The 12,330-nt window shown below is 55.6% G+C and overlaps 1 protein-coding gene across 1 annotated transcript in view; it reads left to right on the top strand.

Annotated features, from left to right (window-relative positions):
* The first annotated feature begins 1,163 nt into the window (after positions 1 to 1,163).
* The window catches only part of BANF2 (BANF family member 2), a 32,079-nt gene continuing 20,912 nt past the window's right edge, over positions 1,164 to 12,330 (top strand). Inside the window, exon 1 of the mRNA XM_082431742.1 lies at positions 1,164 to 1,279. The gene's annotated coding sequence lies outside the window, so the exon portion shown is untranslated. The remainder of the gene's footprint in view (positions 1,280 to 12,330) is intronic.

Here is a 12,330-nt window from a genome sequence, read left to right as displayed (position 1 = left end):
AATTCTTATTTCAGGAAGAATCGTCCAGGGAGGTGGAAACCAGGAGGAATTTGCACGGCAAATCAGTCCCCTGCGGGTACCACATTCAGGCCTCCCGAGTGGAAGAAAAGGCCTTGGGGCCAGCTTGCCGAGGCCCCTTCTTCCCGCTGGCCTCTCCTGAGAGTGTCAGCTGAGCTCCTGTGTTTCCTCAAGATGTCCTTGATGACACTCCAAAGAGTCACCAGCAGAACACCTCCCTCTGCCCTGAGACCCGACACTCACCAGCAATTCCCAGAAACTCCCGATTGTACTAAGCCACTTTGTCTTTCCTCCTCTAAATGTGAACTTATCAAGGACAAAAACCATTCCTTATTCACCATGTCCTAGTTTGGGCTCCCCTCAAAGCAGACCCTGAAAAGAGGATTCAAGGGAAAGTCCTTTACTTGGGGGCTGATCCCAGGAAATTCTGGTAGGGGAGGGGGGGAAGTGAGTCAGGAGAGAGGCAGCAAGAGAGGATGTGTAACCAAGGCGGTGACCACTGCGGGCAACTGAGGCTCGGTCCCAGGGGACCTCTGAGAGATGGTACAGAGCCCTCCTCCAAATGACCACACCTGAGCAGGAGGGCGACCAGGTGGGGAGACTTTAACCCCTGACCTTGCAGCTGCACCGCCTCCAGGCAGGGTGGGCTCCAGCAGCTGGAAAAAGCCACCCAGCAAAGAGACACAGGTGCTGGCAGCTCTGTCAGCTCCCTAGTGCACCGAAGGGGTGGAGCCAGGAGGCTGCAGGCAGCCAGGGCACAGACAGCATTAGCCGTGCCTCGCCAGCATTACTTGGCACCCGCAAGGGACAGATCCTCAACGGAGCGGGTTGTTTGAACCCAGAGGGTTGGAGGTACCCCCGAAAGTCAGTTTGTGAAGGAAAGCTGTATAAAAGATGGGTTTGTTTTAACTGTGTTGACCCCGGCCAGGCAGGGGCAGGGACCCCCAGCATCGGGGGGTTTCAAAGCTGCTCCCAGGCTTGCAGGACAGACACCTTACTGCCTCTCCAGCAGTGCTGGCCCAGAACAGCACCCAGAGAGGTTCAGTTCTTGGTGGGGAGGTGTCCCCTGACACCAGCAGGGACAGCAGGCTGTGTGTGGGCCACCCCAGGGTGTGACATCACAATGCAGTCCATTCAGGATCTGGGGACTGACTTGCCCCTGGGCCTGGATATAAGCTGAGCCCCCAAGGCTGTCCTGCACTTGCGGGGCCAGGCAACCGAGACACGCTGACCTTCGGCGCCGACCTTCCAGGCACCCTCGGTGAGTACTCAGGCTTCCCGAGAGCTGTGGACACAGAGACAACCTGTGGTGGGCAGGCCGAGCCCTTCGGGTCTCATACTCAGAACAGCATTATCCAGTCTGGGGGCCAGGACTGTACCAGGACCAGCCCAGGGCCCTTCCTGGGGAAGGCAGCTCACCCCACCCAGGCACCCCTTTTCCAGCCCCTGCCTGTGGGGTTACTGGCTGCAGGAAGTGATATTCTAATCATCTCCAAGGCCTGCTTTGCCACCTGGCCCCGCTCCCTTGGGCAAAGGTCAGCGGTGTGCTTGCTAGAAGCCCGGGGGAGGATGGCCAGGCTCTCAGATGACAGATCCCAGGGAGGTCGTAGGCCGTCCTCGGGCCCAGGACATGCTCACAGCCGTGTGAGCAGGTGGAGCCTTGGTGGCGCGAGGGATGCTGAAACCACCGCCCCTCCAGAGACGCACACCAGGACCCTTCCTCTCTGTACACGCTGCTTCTCTGGTGGTTTTTAAATCAACTCCCATGGCCCTCAGGTGTGTCAGGACTCTTCCTCCCCTTCGGGGACAGTGAGGGAGACTTGAGCCGCTGGTGGGAAGTGGGTGGACGGATCAGGACCCCAAGAGAGCAGGCAACACGGAGGAAGGGGGTGGGGGCGAGGCAGGGATGGAAGCCACCTCTCGAGAGGACGCTGGCTCTTCCCAGCCGGGCTGCCAGCAGTCGGCCAAGGGTGGTCTGCGGCCAACAGTGGGGGACCCACGAAGGGCACCAGGAGGCGGGGCCGGCCTCCCCGCAGCCCCCTTGCGCTCTCCTCCAGCCTGTCCGTTCATCAGCTTCAGGCGTCCAGACGGGCCACTCACCGTCTGTGACGGGGCACCCGCAGGTCCCCACATCATGCCTCGCCCGCAGGGTGTTGTTCTGGGGCCCACGGTTTTGAGCAGCTCCTGGCTTTACCCGAGTGTGTCAGGCAGTAAGCGAGACGGGTGCGCAGAGAAACCTTTTACCCTGAAGCTTCACCATCACTCCTTCGTCTTCTTGGGATGCCTGACCCCTACCCCGACTCCTCACATGCGAGCCCCTGGTGTCGGTGGTCTCCAAGTCCGCTGAGAACACTGGCTCCACCCAGGTCCACTGACCGAGAAGAACAGTCTAGGGGCCAGAGATAGAGGGCCCCTGCGCCAGCCCCCATTTGGAGAGGTGGGAGGGAACACATGTGAAGCACCTACTGTGTGTCAGACCTGCGACCTATGCCATTGCTCTTAATTCCTGCCACCAGGAAGGTGAAGCTTATAGACACAGAAGCCAAGAACTGTGTTTCAAGAGGGGCATTAACCTAGAATTTATATATACTCTGTGTTCAGACTGGCTCTCCAACATGAGCGCACTCTGAAAATAGAACGAGCTGCTTTGCCAGGCAGCCAGGGTGCACCTTTGGAAGCGTCCAGGCAAGCCAGGTGCCTCCGCCAGCAGGGCTGGGACGCGACCCTTGTGATCAGTCGGGAGATAGACCAAACGATCTTTAAAGGCTGCTCTGGATCCCAGATTGCAGGATCTGGGTCTCAACACCTTGCTAATCTTCCACGTTTGAGTCCAACTGGGTCAGGCCTCCCAGGGCGGCTGCAAACTTTGTCAGGAGGGGAGAGCTGAAGGAATCACAGAGATCAGCTCTGTGGACCTGCGGGGCCCCAGGGGTCCAGGCTGGAAAAGGGTGTGGTCCAAGGCCACAGCCAATCCGCAGAATGAATGTTTGTTGAATGAATGAATGAAGGAGTGACAGCGCCAGGGTTGGAACCAGCCTGAATGTGAATCAGACATCCCTTCGCCCATCTCTCCTCCTTTCCTAAGACTCTTCCCGATCAAATTATGCTTCGGCTAACACTTACTGAGCACCTGCTGTATGCCAAGTGTTGACAGAGGTTATTTCATGCAGTCTTCCCCTAACCCATCAGGTGGGTATCCTCGCCCCCATTTCTCAGATGAGAATGATCAGGTACCTGCCCCAGAGGCTGGTGAACTTGCGGAGGTGTCACAAACGCTAAACAACAACGCGGTCCCGCTAACTCCAGGAAGGGCACGTGTCTCCACCTTCGGCCTCCCGGCGTGAGCAAGGAAGCACTGCTCGTCCTCACCTTCCTAACACAGACTGCCCACGACTTGACCGGTCCCTCAGGGGCTGTCTTAGCCCCGCCCCCCAGACTTTGGCCTGGCTGACATCGGGCTCCCCGTGGACCCTCCTGGTTCTCTGCCCGTGCGTCTCGCTCTGACAGGACACCAACAGATATTATGTGCCAAGGAAGAAAATATGCTAATCGAAATCAGCTTCAGCTAATTGTAGCAATTTCCCTTCTGCGAGTTGCCCTGAAATAGTAGCCACGCTCTGTTCTTTTTCACATCAGGGAGCCCCAAATTGGCAGCTTAAATGAGGTTGCAAAGAAGGCAACTAAACAGCCTCTTTGCTGCCAGTTACTGTGAATGAGGCCTTGAACACGCTCTCCGGGCAAGACCCCAGCTCCGCTCTCTGTGCACTTGGCATCTCGCTGGGGATTATAGGGACCCGCTCTTGGGCTGGAAGAGCCTCACTGAATCCTGGGGAAAACCAGAACCTCAAGGGATGTAATGAAGTACCAAGCCCAAGAGCACACAGTCTGACCTTGAACCCTGGCTTACTTCTGATTTGTTCTATAGCCAGCGCCGCCCAATAGGACTTTCTGCATTGACAGAAACGTTCCCGTCGGCGCTGCCCCATATGGTAGCCACGAGCCACATGTGGCTGTTGAGCTCTTGAAATGTGGCTCGTGGGACTGAGAAACTGCATTTTCAATTGTACTTAACCTTCATGTAAGTTTAAGTTTAAAGTAAGATAATAGCCTTGTCTGGCCACTGGCCGCTGAACAGACGGTGCCTCTGTAGCCCTGCCAACTTCAGTGATTTCATCCCCACCCCACAGACCGGCCGCCCGTGCCTCAAGTAGGCAAACGTGTCCCCCGCTCCTTGGCTGCACCCCGTTTCCTCTGGCTCAACATCAGGACCTCAGGTCAAGTGTGTTTCCTCAGAGGGACCTTCCCCAAATCGGTCCTTATCCCTCTGAAGTCATCATGTGTCTTAGTTCAGGCTGCCGGAACTAAATACCATCGACTGGGTGCCTTCTAAACAACACAAATGTACTGCTCCCCGTTCTGGAGGCTGGACGTCTGAGACCAGGGTGCCGGCAGGGTCGGGTGGCAGACGGCCACATTTTCCACGGATCCTCACGTGATGGAAAGAGAGAGAGCTTTCTGGAGTCCCCTTGATGTGGGGACTCACCCCACTCACAAGGGCTCCACCCTAATCACCCCCCAAAGGCTCCGCCTCCTAACACCATCACCCCAGGGGTTAGGATTTCCACCTGTGAATCTGGGGGGACACAAACATCCAGGCCACTGCATTGTGGTTGCGTGGTCTCCTGTCTATTGCTGTCTCCCTGGACAAGAACGTCAGTCCTGCGAGAGCAGGCGTGCTGTCTATGCTTGCACCTCCACCCGTGCCTGGAACAGCATTTGGAACAGCGCCTGGCAGGTGGCAAGTGCTCAGCACAGGGTCTGGAGCGAGTGAACACCCTGCAGATGGCCCGGTAGCCATTCCTCAGCTAAATAGCAAAATGACTCCAAACTTAGTGGCTTCAAACACCAATGATGAGTTATTTCTCTTGATTCTGTGGGTGAGATACTTGGGCAGGGCTCAGCTCCATGTGATATCAGCGAGGGTCATGTGCTCAGCTGCATTTATCTGGGGGCTGGGCTGGATGAGGCGGCCCGAGAAGGAAGGCCCTCCTCAACTCGTTTGGAGCTCACAGGTCCTCAGGCGGCATCCCCACAGGGTTAGCCTAGAGTCAGACTTGTTATATGGCAGCTGGCTTCTGCGGGAAGAAGCAGAGCCTCCAGGCCACTTGAGGGCCAAGCAGGGCACGGAAACACTACTTCCAGCACACTCCTGGGCCCAAGCAAGTCAGGGGGCAGCCCAGATAAAAGGGGAGGGGAAACTGTCCACCGCTGATGGCCGAGGCAGCAGTACATGCAGGGAGGACCAGCTGATGTGGCCACAGTCACCACAAGGTGTTTCTCAGGCTGGAATGTGCACCAGACCACCTGGGGTCTTGTTAAAATGCAGATCCTGGGACTTCCCTCGTGGTCCAGTGGCGGTCCCTACGCTCCCAACGCAGGGGGCACGGGTTCAATCCCTGGTCGGGGAAATAAGATCCCACATGCCACACCACGTGGCCAAAAAAAAAAGTGCAGATCCTGATCCAGTGTGGGGTGTAGCCTGAGCCTCCGCATTCCTAAGGAGCTCCCAGGAGACGCCAAGCCTGCGGGTCCCCACCCACACGTGCTGGCGCAAGGCTCTCTTAGAGCACAGCCCATCAGCGCTGGCCCTCTGTTTAGGTTCGGCCTCACAGAGCCTCAAATACCACCACAACTGCATCCCTCCACTGGGTTGACCCTTGTGCCCTATTGCTGGGGTCCGTGTGATCTGTCCCTTCTCCTGGCACGCGGGCTTGCACCCACACCATCATGGGAAACCATCCCACTCCACGTCCTGAACAACCCCCTGCACTTCACCCTTCCTCCTCCCATTTAACATTTGATGCTGCCCATGCCCCTGGCAAAATTGGTTGGGGCTCTTTCAGTTACAGGATTAGAACCAAACTCAAACTAGTTTAAGGGAAAAGGATTGATGGGAGCATGCAAGGGCTTCAGGAATGGCTGGATCCAGGGCCTCAGTGATTCCAGAAAAGTATTTGTCACCATCTTCAGCTCTGCTTTCTCCTGGGGTCTTGCTGGCAGACTCTCCAAAGTGAGGAAGAGACGCCCCTCTGCTTTGCACTTTCCAGCAAACGTGCCAGAGTTCTCTCTGGTTGGCCTTGTGGGGTCCCCTGCCCACAGTGAAGCAATCGCTGTGGCCAGGAGGATGTGTTACCTCACGGCCAGGCCTGGGTTCTGTGTAGGCCCTTGGAGCCAGGTGGTGAGACCAGCCCCCGTGAGTCACATGGAACGAGGGCAGGAAAGGTGGGATTCTCTGTGCAAAACTGGACAGGAGGAAGAACTGCTGGGACGTCAGGAAACGCACGGTCGACATGAGACAGGTGCTCTATTATGGCGGGGGAAGCAGAGGGCAGGTGCCCTATCAGTTCCAGGGGGCTACCTGGGCCTCCTGTCTCCCAGCACAGACTCAGAGGGACTGCTGAGCTAAAGAAGAACTTTAGCACCAGAGGAGACCTGCAAATTAGCCAAGGCATGTTCCACAGAACCCTGGCCCAGGGATGTGAACTGATGTTATTTCAAAGGCCGTGTGGTCCAGGAAGGTCAGGAGACAGTGGGTTAGGCCATGTCAGGGCCTTGAATAAGCTGGCGGACACTGTGAATTGACAGGAATTGGGGGGGAAAATTAGAGGCTATTGTTCTGTTGAGCGCACTTTGGGAAATTATTAACCTAACTCTACCCCACTCATTTTATGGACAAAGCAACCAAGAAAGGGAAGCGACTTGGGCAAGGTCACGCAGCTCTTCAGTTTCAGGCTGAGCCCCACCTGCTGCTACGGTGACCTATGTGACGCTGCATAGACGCATCACCTTGTGCCCCAGGGGGCCCTGTCCCAGCCCTGGTGGTTTTCCTTCCTCTGGAAGGTGTTCTCTTTTCTCTTAGACATTCCGGCACAAAGGCCCTGTGAGGGGTTGCCGGCGCCCAGAGGGCTGCCCAGACCTGAAGGGACTATGGAAAGTGCAGGAAGCGCGTGGGTCTGCACTTAGGAAATCGCGGCCTCCTGACAGGCAAGGTGGCCGCATTGTGAGGTTGAAGAGGCTCGATGCCTGCACAGACATGGAAGAGTCAGCAACAGCCAGGGGTGCCAAGCCCGTCAGGCAGGAGGGGCCAGAAGGAAGGTCGTGTTCCTGGAACCAAGCACGCACTCTAAATCCAGACAGAGGTTGTGCGTCAGGGCCGCAGCGAGCTGACGTGCGTGACGGCTATAACAACATCGTGTTTGAGGACCTGGTCTGGGCACTTCTCAGCCACTCCAAGACCCGCATTCATAAAGACAAAGCGGCTGTCGGTTAGTCGGTGAGACTCACAAGTATTAGCTACACACGGAGGATTCAGGCTCAGTTCACCATCTTGGCTCTGTTATTAACCTCTCTAAGCCTCAGTTTCTTCATCTGTTAAATAGAGCTAAAACGCATTCCTGCCTCATGGCTCTGTTAGGAGGATTAAATAAGCCTGTAGCAAAGACTCCTGAAGTGGCCGCGGGAATGGAGAGGTGGGATCAGGGCCAGGTGCCCGGCTGCTAAGGGGCAAAGCTAAAATCAGACTGTGTCCAGCCAATGCCTCTGCGCGGCTCCCTCCGGCCCCTACACTGCCACTCAGAGAAAAGCAGCATCCGTGAGCAGACAGTGGTGGCTCGGAGCCCAGAGAGGTGCAAAGGGCTTCTCCATATGGGGCAGGGGGTGTGTGGCATATGTGTCCCTGGTCACTTTGAGGTGACTCTATCCAAAGGCCAGGCGGAGAAGCAGATGTTGTGAGCAGAGTGGGGTGTGTGTACCTAACCCTTGAGAGCAGAGCCAGCGCCAAGCGTGGCTTGGTGGACTTCGGCCATCAGCACTCAAGGCCACCCAGAGGGAAGGGACTGGAGTCCACACCTTGGCATTTTGGGCCGGGTTTGCACACACAGGAAGTCAAGCCTTCACCAGCAGATGCTTTGACAGTTGAAAGTCCCAGTGGGGACTGAAGGGGAGATGCTGGGACTGTCTGGCCACTGAGTGGGGGATGGGAGCAGAGGCGGGAACGGTGGTTACCTGCTTGTAGATACACTTCGTGGGGAAGGTCAAACCACGTCCCCAGGAAACCGTGTCCGAGGTTGAAGATGAGAACCACTCTTGTAAGAGATGAGAGTGGCAGCAGAGGTTCCTAATCTGGGGCGCTGGTCCACAACCCCCAAAAACAGATGTCAAATTTTATTTATATGTGCAGGTGGGGCGTTTTTCTGGAAGAAGAGTCTATAGTAGGAGAGGCAAACTGGTGGCGTGGCTTGGTTTTGTTGGGTCCACACTGTGTTTCAGGTATTTGAATTTCTGCCCAACATTTAAAAATTGGGAACTTGCATATAAAAATCAAAACTTTTGTGGGGCTTCCCTGGTGGTGCACTGGTTAAGATTCTGCGCTCCCAATGCAGGAGAGCCCCGGTTCGATCCCTGGTCAGGGAACTAGATCCCACATGCACACCGCAACTAAGAGTTCGCATGCCACAACTGAGGAGCACATGTGCCACAACTAAGGAGCTGGCGAGCTGCAACTAACACCTGGCGCAACCAAATGAATAAATTAATTTTTTAAAAAAGTTTAGGGGCTTCCCTGGTGACGCAGTGGTTGAGAATCTGCCTGCCAATGCAGGGGACACGGGTTCGAGCCCTGGTCTGGGAGGATCCCACATGCCGCGGAGCAACTAGGCCCGTGAGCCACAACTACTGAGCCTGTGCGTCTGGAGCTTGTGCTCCGCAACAAGAGAGGCTGCGACAGTGAGAGGCCCACGCACCGCGATGAAGAGTGGCCCCCGCTCACCGCAACTAGAGAAAGCCCACGCACAGAAACGAAGACCCAACACAGCCATAAATAAATAAATAAATAAATAAATAAAAATTTTTTAAAAGTTTAAAAAAAATAAAAATAAAAAATGTTGGTGTCTCTCGAAATAACTCACAAAATCTGGCCACCTGGGACCCACACCCCTGAGAGGGGCTACCTCATTAAGGTGGGGTGTGGGGCCCCAGATGGCCACATCTGCACCACCTGTGGCCACCTTGATGAACCCCAAATGCTACTCCACACTAACCATTGCCCTTGCACTGTCTTTCCTCACGGATTTATTTTGTTCACTTGCCTGGATCCTCTGGCTTTTGCGTTTGTAACCCCTAATGTGAACTTTGAACAGAGGCTCAAAATGGTGTGTTTTCAACAAAGGCCATTGAAACTGAGATCCCTTCCAGCCTAAACTCTTCCCTGACAATCCAGGGTGGGGACTGATGCTTAGTGGGGGCAGATCACAGCCCTGCCAACGCCAGGGAATGCAGAATCTCTTCCCCGGAAGGAAGGTAGTTATGCTCTGGGTCCAGGAGCGTGTTTACAAACGGGCAGGCTTATCTCGTGATGGCTACAGAACACCCAAAGGTCTCCAGAAATAACTGAAACTCCTCCGTATAGTCTCTGCAAGGGTCCTCTTTACAAAACACATAGTTCGTGTTCTGCTCAGATGATAATGTAATGAGTGAAACCAATGGCAATCTTTGGGGAAACCTTTCTTTATGGCCTCGAGAACCTGGCTTTTGAAAGCGGACAAATCAGAAAGAGAACAGAACTCTGGCTGAGACCTCCTCTCTGAAGCCAGAGCTAACAAGACTCTGAGTCTTAAGTAGGACTTTGCATTTGGGAAGATGGGGCAAGTCACTCAGAGCTGCTTTCTGAGTTGAGACTCACAGGTGCATAGACGCCTATTCTCACAGCACTTAGAAGGTACTGGACCTGCTGTGCTGAGGACCCAGGCAAGGGCAGGCACACAAGTGTGAGAGCAAAGGGATAAAGGAAAGTGGAGTCTTGGACTAGAACTTGGACTAGAATCTTGGAATCTTGCCAAAGAGCAAGTAGAAGACACATACGTACAGGCCTTGCATGTCTTAGAATGGACTGAACATACGGCTTAAAATGCGGCACGATAGGGCTTCCCTGGTGGCGCAGTGGTTGAGAATCCGCCTGCCAATGCAGGGGACACGGGTTCGAGCCCTGGTCTGGGAAGATCCCACATGCTGCGGAGCAACTGGGCCCGTGAGCCACAACTACTGAGCCTGCGCGTCTGGAGCCTGTGCTCCGCAACAAGAGAGGCCGCGACAGTGAGAGGCCCGCGCACCGCAATGAAGAGTGGCCCCTGCTCGCCGCAACTAGAGAAAGCCCTTGCACAGAAACAAAGACCAAACACAGCCAAAAAATAAAAATAAATTAAAAAAAAAAATTAAAAAGAAATGTGCAGTTCCATCACATTAAAAAAAAAAAAAAAAAAATGCGGCACGATAGCAGGTTTCCTCCTGTACAATGGCCGGCAGCTGCAGCCCTTGCTCGTATCTGCACCAGAGCAGAGGAATTCAGTCCAGAGCTGGGAGGAGAGAACGTGATTGTCCAGAAATCCAGCGGAAGACTTTCTTGATGACTCAGTGTTTGGGAACCAGAGGTTAGTCCGAGCACAGTCGGGTTTGAGGCCTGGTGATGCCCCAGGCCAGTTAATGTGTCATATCTGTAAAGGGGGCCATCGTAGACCCTGCTCCCTCACGCTGCCGGGGAGATTAAATGAGATGATACACCAGAAGAGCGTCCCATGGCCCTGGAAGCCGGACCAGCGTTAACTGCTCTCTCGGGCTGGATTTCCCAGTCACCGACCCTGAGAATCTGATTTGAGTGCAAGAAGTAATTTGCCAGGGGATCCGGGTCACACCAGGGGGGCAGGGGGAAGGGACGGCGGTGCGGTGCTCAGAGCAGGTCGCCGCCTGGGGCCATCCACCTGCGGGTCCCCACCCGAGCTGTGCAGGGACTGGGTGCTTACCCACCTGCAGGTCCCTGCGGTGGGAACCGCGAGCCCCGCCCGAGGGGACGTGGGCAGGCGGGGACGGCCTCTGAGAAAACCGCCCTCGTTGTTCTGATTCTTCGAATTCCGACCTGGGAGAGGCAGGAGCCCCGCAGACCTCAGCTCACATCCATCCCTGCCCTCTACTGGCTGCGTGACCCTCTCTGCCTCTCCGGGCCTCGGTTTCCCCATCACTCAGAATGGGAACAATTCCCCACTGCTGCCCAGTTAATTCTGAGGATTAAGTGTGACCACAGCCACGGACAGGGAGAGGCGGTCGGTACCCTGCAAACGTGAGGCCCTTGATTGCGTTCCCCTCACTTCCCCGCAGTGGACGTTCTGTTCTTGCCCCAGGGTGAGCCCAGCCGGCAAAGACGGTCCATCCAGAGGAGCAGGACACGCTGAATCCAAACTAGTGTTTGCCTCCGAGGCGACTTGTGAGTGATGCGCTGCCCTACAGCAATGATCTCCCGGCCGTGTGTTATCAGGCTGTTTCTCCTCTAGCTCCGTGGGTCTGTGGCTTTCATATCCAGAGAGGGAGGCAGAGGGGCTGGCCTGAAAGGGGCCAAGCCAGGAGAGAATTCCCAACAGGAAGAATTTCTGACCCTGCAGCTCACTGGGCAGCCCAGGGTCCAGAGTGTGGGCGGACCTAGGGGCTTCTGCTGAGTCGGAGGTGGGGAGAGAGCTGCCGGGAGAAATGCAGGATGCCCAGCAGAAACTGAATTTCAGATAAACTACAAATAACTTCTTTAGAATAAGTATGCCTTGTGAAATACTTGGGTCAGACTTAACATTAACAAGTTATTTGTTTATCTGAAATACAAATTTAACTGGGCATCTTGTATTTTTATTTCCTAAACCTGGCCACCCTAGTCTGGAAGAACAAACCCTCACAGGAGGTTTGGGTTAGAAATCAGCCCAGCGACCATCCAGCCGGCCCTGCAGGCCAAGGGGAGAGGAGAAGGGTCACGCGACCCCGGATTGGGCCTCCGGGGGCTTCACCCCAGGGCCTGTAACCACCCCCACCTCAATTGAATCGCTGTTACCATAAAGCATCGTTAACCGTGCAGTGGAGTCGGTCACAAATGCACTAGCGCTGCACCCACACGTGCAAAGAAAATGCACTTCTTTGTTCTTACGCAGTGGGGTCCAGGCAAACATAGGCTAGCCGGTCAGTTCCGGCAAGCAGACCTGAGACCAGGATGCAGGTGCACGTGGCCCGGAGAGGGGGAGGGGGGAGGGGAGCAGGAGGGGGAGGAGCGAGCAAAGCTGTTGCCACTGGGGGCTCCGCCCGCTGGATCTCACAGGAGCCGGGGAGCAGCAATGGTGCTAGAAAGCGGGTCCCGCCCCAGATGAGGGCACCGGGCTTTGTACTCAGTGTCAGGGTCACAGGCGTCTCCACGGGTGGCCGCTTCCACTGCAGGGCCGAGAGAGCCGC

This window comes from Balaenoptera physalus (assembly GCF_965194825.1).
Source record: "Balaenoptera physalus genome assembly, chromosome: 16".
Taxonomy (NCBI): Eukaryota; Metazoa; Chordata; class Mammalia; order Artiodactyla; family Balaenopteridae; genus Balaenoptera; species Balaenoptera physalus.
The sequence above is the reverse complement of the archived record's forward strand: the minus strand, read 5'-3'. Positions and strand labels throughout refer to the sequence as shown.